The sequence below is a fragment of the Bos indicus x Bos taurus genome, chromosome 23 (genome assembly GCF_003369695.1).
Source record: "Bos indicus x Bos taurus breed Angus x Brahman F1 hybrid chromosome 23, Bos_hybrid_MaternalHap_v2.0, whole genome shotgun sequence".
Classification (NCBI taxonomy): Eukaryota; Metazoa; Chordata; class Mammalia; order Artiodactyla; family Bovidae; genus Bos; species Bos indicus x Bos taurus.
Window position 1 is genome coordinate 37342540 of NC_040098.1, and position 13355 is coordinate 37355894.

General features: G+C 44.0%; 1 long non-coding RNA gene across 14 annotated transcripts in view; it reads right to left on the reverse strand.

The window, feature by feature from the left end:
- Positions 1-13355, reverse strand: part of LOC113881407 — a 527961-nt gene that overhangs the window by 401477 nt on the left and 113129 nt on the right. Inside the window, exon 5 of one of the 14 annotated variants that reach the window (XR_003508023.1) lies at positions 10093-10174. The exons of the other annotated variants lie outside the window; for them this stretch is intronic. This is a non-coding gene — a long non-coding RNA (uncharacterized LOC113881407). The remainder of the gene's footprint in view (positions 1-10092; positions 10175-13355) is intronic. 14 annotated transcript variants of the gene reach the window in all.

The window sequence follows — 13355 nt, forward strand, 5'->3', positions numbered from 1 at the left end:
TAGGTACAGGTGAGCCCATAAATGCTACCAGGGAATCAGGACTGCCACCGACATCGCATCAACACACTGCATTCTGGCAGCCCACGGGTGTGCTGTCCGGAGATGAGCTGTGCCTTCCAACAGCCAAGCTCCACACTCTTCCTGCATCACATCAAAGTATACTCACGATTTAAAGAGAAACCCAGGCTTCTGGGGGCTCCGCACACAGTGAGTCAGACGTGTGTGCCTCTGTGTACGTGTGTCTGTGTGTGTTGATGGAGGTAAGTAAGACGAGATGTAGGCAGATGGGGACACTCACTGAAGGCTTATTGGAAGACTTAGGTTTTGACCTAGACTGTCAGTAATAGCCAATATAAGTTACTGAAGAGTGGAAGGAGTGCAACGTAGGCAGAGGGAAGAATCTGTGCAAAGTAACCAAGTGAAAGGGCTTCCCTGGTGGCTCAGCAGTAAATAATCCACCTGCCAAGCAGGAGACGCGGGTTTGACCCCTGGGCTGGGAAGATCCCCTGGAGAAGAAAATGGAAACCCAATCTAGTATTCTTGCCTGGGAAATCCCATAGACAAGAGGAGCCTGGTGGGCTACAGTCCATGGGGTGCAAGAGTCAGACACGACTTAGGGACTAAACAACTACAAAAAAAAAAGTGAAAACACATGCGTGCAAAAAACAAAAAAGCAAGCAGATTTTCAAGAACTATGACAATGGCAAAAGGTGTAAAACAGAGGGTGAGACAAGATTTAGGGAGAGCATTAATTCTTCTGACACGTATCAACTACACACATGTCACTATTCCAAGGTACTGAAGAAAACACGTTTGAAAAATAGATAAAAGATTTTCCTTTTCAAAGGGAAACCTGCCCTAGAATTAGTTCAAACAAGAGTCTAAACATCAACTCTTATCATTGTAACTCCTTCCAAAGATGTCCAGTAGAGGTTTTCAGTGCTTTAGACAATCTGATCTGAAAGAAATGGGTAGAATTTATTTCAGCTGGATTGAGGAAATCCTCTCCTGCTTCTTTATCTTGTCACTGGCAAGATCTAACAGGAGAATGGTATGAACAGAAAGAGACAGGGCTTCCCTGGTGGTACAGTGGCTAAGAATCTGCCTTGCCACGCAGGGGACACTGGTTCGATCCACGGTCCAGGAATATCCCACATACTGCGGAGCAACTAAGCCCATGCACCCTAACTACTGAGTCAGCAAGCCTAGAGCCCGGGCTCTGCGACGAGAAGCCTCTGCACGACAACGAAGAGTAGACCTCACTCATCACAAATAGAGAAAGGGCAGCAACGAAGACCCAGTGCAGCCAAAAATAACTAAATAAATAAGATGCTTTTTTAAAAAGAAATATGGAGACAAGTTTGGTAGACACAATAAATTCTCTCTTCTCTGTGAGCTTATGAAAAGCAACTTTCCCTAGAAAGTCTTACTCCAGCTGAACCAGCAGCTAAGAAGCGTTGCTCCAGGGCCTCGGAAAATGGGGACAAACTGACCTTTGTTCTCTGCCCGCCTGGGTGTACAGAGCCGTTCCAAACCCACAACACTGGTTTTCACAATTAAGTCTGACCTGGGGGAGTCTGGAGCAAAGAAAAGGTTCAAGGGCTCCACAGGGGACTGGAAAGAATGATAAGGGAAGAGGAGGGAGGTTTTCCTGCTGTAGAACAAACACAAATAGCCATCTGCAGGGCTTTTTTTAACGTCACAATGGGTTGTGCTTTTTTTCTCCATAAGTCATCTCTGCTTAACTAACAAAATCACATAGGTGAGGGCAAGAGGGTGATTTGGAACCAAGGAAGTTCACTGCCCAGCTCTGCCTAAGTTGTTGACGCTCACAGTTAAGATCAAGCACTTAACACCCAGCACAGGGAAGATGCCTCATGTCCACCTGACTCGTTCCAAGGGCTGTCAGTGTAGAAAGAGCGACCCGGGCTTGGAGAAATGGCTCTGTCTGATCTCCAGATATGGCATTCCTTATGAGGAATCCCTCATCCTCCACAGAGCCAGACTCTTATTAGAGTGTCTGGTTTGGGTCAGAGAGAGTTCAAGAAAAAGACAACAGAGTCCCCATCATCTCATTCCACAAAGGAAGTCACTCATGTCTGAAAGGCTAAAAGGACCAGGGCAGATGATGGGAAGACCAGAACTTGATCAAAGTATGACTTCCGGGGTCTTCCTCCAGCTCAGCAGGCCAGCTCTGAGAGCTCCAAGTTCAACCAAGCATGCGTTCCCGGCATCGCCTTTGGGGGGAGCAATTTTACAATACAACTCTACAGGATATCCCCATTGTACAGATGGGGCCACGGAAGTACAGAAACGTCAGTGACTCGGGAAGTTTGATGTTGGAGCGTGTCCTTGTCTTCCTCCTCCAGCGACCGACTTTCTGGTACTGAGAGGTGGCAAAGCTCCCACAGATGATATGAACTGCATTTCTACCTGAGAATTACTAGTGATAACAGGGGTAGCTCCCCAGTGCTCTGAATGTCTCCAGCTTGCTTTCCATTTTCATTTTAGATACAGTATTATGCACCCCCATTCCCAAATATACTTACTGCATCCTGTCTATATGTCACAAACGATCTACTGAATGAGGCAGAATGACTCCAAAACTCACTGCCAAAATCATCTTCTACTGCTGGGTTTCAGAGGACAGTTACCTAAGAAACAGGTTTATCTGGTTAAGAATTCAGTGTTTCTTAAATTCTCTTCTTGGTACCAAGTATACTGTAGGTTCTGAGCAGAGTACCTCTGGATTCAGCCTGAAACATTCACCAAGTACCCACCAAGGAAGAATACTTTGGGTGTGACTGATATGTCTAAGCTTACCTAGTGACGGCCTCTTGTGAAATTTGCCGTATTTTCTCAAAATGAAAGGCATTACAAGTAGGCAACAATCTCAGATGGTTATTGGCATTCACTCTTGAACTGATTCAGTAACAGAGGGTTGGTTGGCGGATGATACCAAGAAAATTGAGGAAGAAGTTAAGAAGGGCAGACACAGGCCAGAAATAGAAATATTCACCTGAAACATTCTCTTACCACAATTACTAGTGAAACCATGACACTCTAGAGACATCCCCTGACCTGGAAATTGGGAAAATGGGAAAAGAGAACTCGTAAGATTATAATTCCTATTATGTGTGTTTTAGGATTGTTTTTAAAACGGGGAAGAATGGGAGAATTCATTCAACTAGATTTCATTTCTTTAGGTGGTATGTGAAGAGGTTCTGTCCAGGCTAAAATGCATCAGTAACGGAATGATTCATTCAATTCACCAACCTGGGTGGTGCTACCTGTGGCTCAGCTCTTTCCTTAGACAGATTTGGAAAGCCAGGAGTTTGAGAAACGTGTACTCTTGCACCATGTGTCAAACAGAGCCTGATCAATTCAGACAGCAAATGCTGGAGCCAACAGCCAGGCGTCAGTGCTGAAGAGGGGTGCTTTCTAGGAAGCACCTCTTTGGGTAAGAAAAAGCATCTTTGTTCATAAGTGATTTTAATTTGCCACACAATTTTTATGGACACCTCTGAACAATTAAAACACTGTGTTGCAAATTGCAGTTGCTCACGCCTAGGTGCAAATTTTACTGCCACAAATGGGGTCCCAAAGAAACACTATTAACTTTACAGGTGACTCGTGGCTCCCTGATGATGAGTCATCTTCCATAAAGCCATTCAGGGATCATCTCCATGGGGGCAGAAAAGGAGTACAGGGCAGCAACGGATGGGTGAGGAGGACAGGCAAGATCCCAGAAGGAGAAAATGGAAACATGATGTGAAGAGGAAGGAGTCCTCCAAGTCAAAGAAAAGGAATCAGACGAGCAGTGAAGAGAAAGATGGGCACCCACCATGCAAGACAAGAAACGTTCTATTCTCTTCCTGGAAACCACCTGAGCCAGGCTTGTCCCCTAAACGGTCAGTTACACCTACAACTGAAAGCTTTGCAAGTGTGAACAGACTTATAACAATAACTTCTGCTGAAGTCTTGCAATTCGTATCTCATCTGAACTGTGTCAGAGGAGACACGGGAGAAAGCCACTCTCATGCTCATTCATGAAAGTATTTAGACGTTAGAATTGTTAACAGATCTGCTAGCTCCCTGTGGAAAACTGAGGAGAGCGAGTGTGAGCAATTTCACATGATTATGATCCCTATTCAACTACAGTTAAATGTTCTAGCATAGTTCCTTCTAAATATACTCCAGTGGATTTCTACATAGACAATATGTACCTGCGATCTCACATCCCTTTCACATTTTCTAATGCAAATCAAACTTAAATGCAAGTTAAAAACAATGCCTAAACAGTCTTAATGTTCAATATTTCTCATACACTTTAACATATATAATTATTTCTCTATTGGTGTATGATAGGGATACTGTCATAGTTTTCTCATTTAAGGAGCCTTCCAGTCCATTCTGAAGGAGATCAGCCCTGGAATTTCTTTGGAAGGAATGATGCTAAAGCTGAAACTCCAGTACTTTGGCCACCTCATGCGAAGAGCTGACTCATTGGAAAATACTCTGATGCTGGGAGGGATTGGGGGCAGGAGGAGAAGGGGACGACAGAGGATGAGATGGCTGGATGGCATCACTGACTCGATGGACATGAGTCTGAGTGAACTCCGGGAGTTGGTGATGGACAGGGAGGCCTGGCATGCTGCAATTCATGGGGTCGCAAAGAGTCGGACACAACTGAGCGACAGAACTGAATTGAATGCATGGAAAGTTCATGTGTCTATAAAAGAAGTGTATCTTTTAAGGTCTTTTTAAGATGTGCACTCCTAAAAAAGGTGTAATATGAAAATGTGGTGTATTCTGGAATCATTTAAGTAACTTGTATTAATAATCAATTAAATAGTTGATATTAACTTTAGCAATTTATAACTACGCAATTTCTCATGGATCCCAGACTCTAGCATGCCATTAACGGTCCCTTTTAGAGAGTGACTTTCCTTTCTAAAACATGTCTAAGTATGTTTAACTTGGAAGTTCCACTGTGAAAACAAATATACATGGGAGGATAGAAAGAAAACCAATTGTGGATGGAGAGAGGAGGAAAAAACTGTGTGGGGGGCGGGGGGTGGATTTGTCAACTACACCCTAAGGTCTACATCATTTGTGAACTTTAAATTCATTTTAATTCATTTCTCAAAATTTTCCCTGAAAAATATATTCTCACACATTAAGTGTAACAAAGAAAGAAAAAAAGGGAGTTCAGATTTAACAGACTGCAGAGGGCAAAACTAAGAGTGGGTCCAAGAATCCAGAGAAAAAGCACGAGGGAGGAGAGGGCCAAGCAACCCCCTTTATGAGCAGAAAAGTCAGAACAAACATTTTCTCTTCCCCTTGGTTTCGGTTCCTCACTCCGGATCTGAGGTGTGGGATGAGCTGAAGACAACTCACCCCCCTCAATCGACCTCGCCCAAGCATCCCGTGGCCCAGCCCAGATGGGTCAGGCCAGGCGGGCGGCAGCTCCAGGCACCAGGAAGGTCATTGCTAGGTTTGGCAGAAAATGCTCACACTCAGTGAAAACAGGCCTCCAAAGAAGAATGAAGCAACAGCCGGCAAAGAACCCACTCTGCAAACACACTTCCAAGGAGAATTAGCCTCATGAAATCCTCTGTGCAAAAGTTCACACCATAAAACAGCTGCTGCTTAATGTCTCGGGGTTCTAATTAGCCCCGAGCTCCTGATCTGCAGAGAACTTCTGGCCAATGATGTCCAAGCTCCTGTGCTCTTCCCTGCGCCGTTTAGTCCCACAAGCACTCTTGGTCAAAAAAACTAGGTCATAAACTTATCCACTGAGAAGCATTTACTGTCGTTTCAAATGGCATATTCTGTTCAAGAGGTTATGATAATAAAGGAAGGGCTGCAAACACGCTTTCAAGTTCTGGCAGGAGCTTGCCAGTTCCAAACACGGCCTTGTTACCTTATCTTAGTTTGGCTCTTTTAGACTCAAACCCACTGCACACTGACCTTTTCTGGAGGAATACAAATCATTTCTTGAATGACTATATCAAATTTTAGTTATGCTTTTATTCCCCCCAGCTTTAACCTAACAAGTCCATGCCAAAAAAAAAAAAAGTTTCCTGTTTCAAGAAGTATTAAGATGCTTCACCCCTGCCAAAGTTTACAGAGTAGTTCTGTCCTGCTGCAGAAAGAAGGATGGGGTGGGGCTGGGGGTGCAGGAGCGAGGGGGATGGAAGAGAGCAGCTGTTTTTTCAATTAACTCCAGCAGAAAACCTCCTACTTCCCCAGCTGCCCTTCCACACCCCCAGCAGAGAGAAGTAGGGGGAGGCAGCCTGAGAAGTCTTTTTTGCCTCGGAGGAGGAATCAAGCTAGCTTACAGGCTCTCTCAACTCCCACACAACTGACCAAGGTCCTTCCTAACTCACCCGGGGAGCATTAGGGATGCACGCCAAAGGGTGCACCTCCGCTGTCTGGATGCTGACTCCCGCTCTGATGGAGCCCCAGAGGCTCCAACCTCCTCTCCATCCATCACCACCGGAATCTCAAGGCAACACCATCCTCCCATCCTAGCACATCCCCAGCTCCGAGGCACACATGGCAGAGTCACAGAAGCAGCACACTCAAAGGTGGATTCTTTTTCATCCCACACCTTCCAGGAATATGCTGGGAACTCCTCCCCACAGAAGGACACAGCGGCTCCCCCAACCGTCATGTCTTCCCCTCTGAGCTCAGGGAACAGGCTGTTCCTTTCCCTTCTGGAGTGGGAAGGAGGGAAGGGAACCTGAGAAGGCAGGACAGAGCAGTTGCAGCCCACCCCTCCTCTTTGCCAGCTGAAAGGCTCTAATTGGTTAACCCAGAAAACCCTGGGGCATTGCCATCAAAGGGTGGCGGCTCCACCCAAGCAGGACCTCTGGTTATGTTTTTCCCTTCCAGTGGGCAAGCACAGAAGAGGGAAAATAAGGACAGACGTGTTCAAAACAGAAACACTGCCTAACACTAACTTGGCTGTGGGCAGGGACCAGATTACAGGCTGAACACCTCCATTTCTGTCCAAGTGTAAAGAGAAACTGCAGAGTGCAACCTTGCTCCAGCTCTGAACTCTGCTGCCCAGAGACGATGCCACCCCCAAGGATCAACAGAACCCCAAATCACCCCTCTTTCCCCAGCTGCCTCCCTCTTTGTTTTGTTCTTAATAATTTTTTTTTTTTTTTTAATACTGTGGTAGTTCTAGTTACTGTGGAATGAATACATTCTTGGTGTGAAATGATTCAATATTTAAAGACAGTACATGTTCACGAACTTTTAAAAAGCCTCTAAAACCTTTCTCAAATGACTGATCTGTAGCCAAAGAATGAAGATCTACGTTGTCACCCATTGGTTTACTATTTGGGCGGGGGGGGGGGGGGGGGGGGTGGCGTGCTGGCGGGGGCAATCTAGGTTTAGGTAGCATTCATCTAAGCCCAATGTCTTACACGTTGTCCATCACTGATTTTACAATGGTAATAGGAGCTGACATATCATAGACACTAATTCAAATCATCATGCATCTCTAAATCCAGCTTCAATATAACCTAACTCGCATTAATTGCTTTCTGAATTCTCTAATTTAAAAAAGTTGGATTGCTTTGAAAGCCGTAAGATACCAAAATAAAATGTTTTCAATTTTGGCCTAGTAAATATGTAATTAGCATGACAATTATTGGTCTAAGAGTTGTACCAATATTTCTCAACTACACCATTTCAAATAGATGTTCAACAATTTAGGTCACACTTTTTTTCCCACACACACCCTCTGTTTTTCTTGAGAAAAAAAAAAAAGGTAACATCTAATTAAGCCAACTCCTAATTCCAAATCAGTAAAATCTAAGTTGGAAAGCAGATTCCTCTCTTTCTTCTCCATTTCCATGACAATCTAAGCCGAGGAGGATGGGAGCAGGAGAGACTCTTACATAAGAGTTAGAGAAGTCCATCTGAACTTGCCAACCTAAGGCCAGGGCAGTGGGATTTAATAGCTGATTCAGGGCTTGTCAGTCAAATAGACTATCCCAGGAAGAAAACCAAATAATTTCTTTAGTTTTTATGGTAGAATGGAACCAAGCCATGGGAAATACGAAATCTACCTACCTACACATACAGACCCCTCTCCTCTCCTCCCACTCTTGGCTAGGTTCCATGTTCACTCACCTCCATCATCACTTGGCAAACAATTATTTGCAGCCAAGAAAATATTTATGAACTTAATTTGAACCCTGCTGTCTTTCTGCAAAGAAACCAAAATATAAAACTGTTGTATCTCAGTGAGTTCCTGGACCATCAGGAGACATAAACTGGAAAAAAAATGGAGAAAAAGAGAACAAATCCCAAAAGAGGTTAAGTATAATGTGTTTCCATATCTTATTACAGAGTTGGTCACATGGCCTTTAAGTGACAAGCACGATAGGATTACTGTTTGGAATGGCAAACATTGCTTATCCACAGGATTAAATTCTAAATAAAAATGAGTAATACTTGCAATTCATCTTTTCTAAGATTATTGACATCGCTAAACAGCCTTGGGCAATCAGAAACCTCCATTTAAAGTCAGTTTTCTTGCTAGTTTAAAATAGTGATTCACTCTGCCTATCTGACCACTGCCATTAACAGTATCTGCAGTATCTATAAAATCAAACTCCAACAACCATACACTTGATCAAGCAATCACACTATCACATCCTCTTGAGATGCAGTGAACTTCCTAAATATCTAGTATTCAGTGGCAGAGAACCTAATAAGAATTTATATCCTAAATCCATAAAAGTTAGGAGTTTGTGAACAACATACCACTCAAAAAACTCTAGGAAAGAAGAGTTGAAATCCAAGTTCTAGACAGAGTTAAATACGATTATTAAAGCATTAAGGGCGACAGAGGATGAGATGGTTAGATGGCATCACCGGCTCAATGGACATGAGTCTGAGCAAGCTCCCGGAGATAATGAAAGATAGGGAAGCCTGGTGTGCTGTAGTCCACGGGGTCATAAAGAGTTGGACATGACTTAGCAATTCAACAACAACAATTAAAGGTGCTCCATGGCTCCGAGATACCTAAGGTTTATTCACGTCCAAATGCAGTCTTACAAAACAAAATGTAGCTGCATGCTTGCACTTCCCAGATAGAGAGCTATCCTCCGCCCTGTTGGCCTTCCTGCAAGAACAAACTTGAAAACAGGAGGCTGTTGAAGGGCCTACTTATCTCCATCTCTGGGCCTGTCCAGTCAGGGAGAGACATGCGGTTCTTTCAAGAACGGCACAAACATGATCAAAGGAATACATGGGGAGAGGCAGAGATGAGCATGCCTCACTAGATCCCATACTTACCAAAGGCATTAGATTCTCAAGCAAAATTTTAGTGCTCCTTGTTAAAAACTGTCAAGGTTCATGGAGTCTCTTACCACATTCCAGGCCTACTGCTGTCCTTTCAGATGGAGTCCAGGGCTGCTCCCCATCAGTCTTTAACTCCTCAGCTTGACCAGAATGTTTACTGTGTTCTTCCAATTAAATTAGGGAATCTAAATATCAGTCCAGGAATTGGTAGAGTAGCACTGACTACTCTATACACACTACCATGTGTAAAACCGAGTTACTAGGAGGCTGCTGTACAGCACGGGGAGCTCAGCGATGACCCAGAGGGGTGGGAGTGGGGCTATGGGTGGGAGGGAGGCTCTAGAGGCAGCCGATATATGCATACATATAGCTGATCGGACACGACTGAGCAACTGAGCACATACATAGCTCACACAAACACAAACATAGCCAAGTCACCTTGTACAGCAGAAATTAACACAACATTGTAAAGCAATCTTACTCCAATTAAAAAATAAGTCTTTTTAAAAAACCCAAATAAAAAATAAATAAATATTGGTCTATCTCTCCCAATGTCACAAAAAAAAAAAAAAAAGAGCAATCTTACATGAAATAAAAATGCTTACTGTAGTGAGAACTACTACTGGGAAATGAGAATTTTTAAGTCTCTTATAATGTGATTTTGGCTACTAACAGGAAAAGGGATTACTCGTCACTGAAATAGAAAATTAAGCAGCAGAACTCGAGGTAGACCAAATACAAACCGGGCTGGCAGCATTTCCCTACCTGAAGAGCTCATCCATCATTCTGGCTGTCTTGTGATAACACTTCAGCAAACTCACCAGTGAAATGAGACTGTTGCCAACTCCTAGGCATTTAAAAGAGGACAGAGAGGTCACCCTAGGCAAAACACGGCACCATGTGATCAGAAAGACATTTAAGAACTGGAAGCCGGACAATAAACGGCAGCAGATACCTTGGAAATGTGTGCCTCTGAAGCAGGCCACTTAGGATGTACCTGAAATATACTACGGACACTCAGTTTCTCCTGTAGTCGCATTTGTAAAAGGACGTGGGATGTACTGAAGACACGTGGTGACATCACACTTGGACACGACGTTCAGGGGATACGAGACACATGCAACTGAGGGGGGAAAAATGCACCCAGGCACCTCCCATTGCTTCTCCAGAAAGACAACCACTACATTCTATCAAATCAAAAGCTCTTGCCTATGGGAACTTTTATTACAGCTATCAAAAAGACGGGGCAGGGGTGGGGAACAGATTTCTGGTTTCCACAGGAAAAGAATGATTTCCAAATTATGACTTTTGAGAACGCAAGAGAGGGAATGACTTATTTGCAGTAAATGTGAAACACATGGTTTTCTCAGAGGGCTTTTGTCCACACTGCACAGTTATTTCTCTTATATGAAGGAGACAAATTATTAAGATTTAAATGCAATATCCTTTAGAAAGTAACATACACTTCTGCTTAAAGCCTGAGGGCGGAGGCTTTAAAAAATGATTTCAGAGGTAAACAGGAAAACATTGTGAGACAAGCAGAGCAGTTGTGTCCCACACAGCAGGAAATGCAGGTGGATGGATGCAGTGGCAGTCAACAGCATCTCTGCCCAGTGGACCCATACCCAGAATAGGAAGAGAAATTTCAGCCAACTGAAAAGACCAGTGGCCTGATTGGGAAATAAGGGGACCCAAGCTACCCATTGTAGGTGGGAGGGCTTTCTGGCTTTTTTGTCATTTTGTCAGAGGGTTTTCTCTTTATCCCAGTGGCTCTTAACCCCAGCTGTACGGCAGAATCATCTGGAAGGTTAAAGAAAATTCCCATCTTATCAGCATCTAGTGTTGAGAGCCACTGTTCTGTTTCAGCGCTAAACTCCATCATTTAGACTTCTGATGAGCACTGCCAAGCAAGCTGCCTTTATGATCAAGTTGTCTGAGAAGTCCAAGAGGCTCTCAAGGGAACATTGACACATTTTCCATGCTGAGCTAAGCAGAGCAATCGCTATGCTGTGCAGAGCGCCCCTATGTACAGGGGGCTTCACACACCATACTGGATGGGAGGGCAACTCACTCCCTGGGAGCCCCCAGGTGTCCACCCCACCCCCACCGCCTTTCTAATGGATGTCGCAGCCTCCTCTTGAGGGAAGGCTTGGGATAGAATTTCTCAGGAGGTCCTATCCAATTTCCTAGCAATCTGTAACACAGGAAAGAGCTCTCTGCAGTCTGTCACTGTCATACAAATGCTTCTCACTGATACCTCAACTGTCAGTCTCACCCTAAGTAAACAAACATCGCTCTAAGCAGAGCTTAAGCACATTCTCTGAACAATTCGAAGGATGTGACTGCAAAGCCTGTTGATTGCACTTAATTATCTTTTATTATTACAAGAGCTGTATACAATGAGTACCCCCCACCCACACACACACACCAGCTACCTGCTTCTCCAATGGACCATCTCTCAGGTCATGAATGTCCATCAGTATATAGTGATAAGATTACCAGAAGCTTAGTAAGAGCTAAGCTACAAATAATACTTTCTCAGTTGTCCCATGCTATAGATACAAATTCTTCATTTCTGAAAAATCTACTCATTCACAGACCAAAGTTATGAACTTGGCGGGTGCGGGTGGTGTGGAATGGCAACTTTAGATGTGGAAACACAACAACTTGAGTGATAAATTTTTAAACTTTACAGGAAAAATGCATTCTAAATTTCCAAGTTTAAAAATCGAGCCATGGTGTAGCTACGTTAGCTCCACCAATAGTACATTTTGCACATAACACAATCTTAATATTTCCTTAAAACTGGCAGCAGAAAGTCAGTAAAATGAAGATTCACATATAATAGGTGCTGTTTATCGGAGGAATAATAGCTATCAGACATGATGCCAAGTGCCCTGTAGGCTTTATTCCAATTATTCTAAAATTGTTCAAACTGATGGAGGAACTACCATCTTATAGCTGATTACCTGAAACTTTAATAAGTAGAAGTGTAGCCATGGTCAGCAAAGATAGAGGATGACTGACCTGGGATTTGGACAGAAGTCTAGCTGACTCCAAAGCCCATTACCATGTCTATAAACTACTATGGTATATGTCTTTTACAAATGAGTAGTGTACTTCAATGGGCTTCCCGGTGGCTCGGTGGTAAAGAATCCACCTGTCAATGAAGGTGATTCAAGAGACACAGCTTCTATCCCTGAGTTGGGCAGAGTCTCTGGAGGAGGAAATGGCAACCCACTCCAGTATTCTTCTCTGAAAAATCCCATGGACAGAGGAGTCTGGCGGGCTACAGTTCATGGGTCACAAAGAGTCGCACATGACTGAGCGATGGAGCACGCAATGTACTTAAACACCACTGCCACCACCGTTTTTTTTTTAAAGGGTTAGGAGTCAAATAGTTCAGTTGGTAAAGAAACCGCCTGCAATGCACGAGAACCCAGTTCGATTCCTGGGTCAGGAAGATCCCCTGGAGAAGGAACAGGCTACCCACTCCAGTATTCTTGGGCTTCCCTTCTGGCACAGCTGGTTAAGAAGCCACCTGCAGTGTGGGAGACCTGGGTTCGATCCCTGGGTTGGGAAGATTCCCTGGAGAAGAGAAAGGCTACCCACTCCAGTATTCTGGCCTGGAGAATTCCTTGGACTGTACAGTCCATGGGGTCACAAAGTCAGACATAACTGAGCGACTTTCACTTTAGGAGTCAAATAAGAATTCATATTCCCTAAGGTAAGCTTCACAATGGAGAAGCGATGTGTGCAGTTTGGAATCCTCAGTTGTAAACTGACCAGAGGCATTACTAAACCTCTTCTGTAAGGGAAAACCTCTTCTGTTAAAACAAGCACAGCAACTCTCTCTGAAGGTGAGAGCTGTTGGGAAGAAAAAACTAAGCAGCATTCACTTCCTTCCCTCTGCCACCCCGTTTTCGAGTGTCAACCAGAGAAGCTTTCCATCATGTCACTATGACAGAGGGCCTTACAGGGAAAAATCTATGAAAATGCTTTGAAAAGTGTAAAGTGATGTTTTAGAA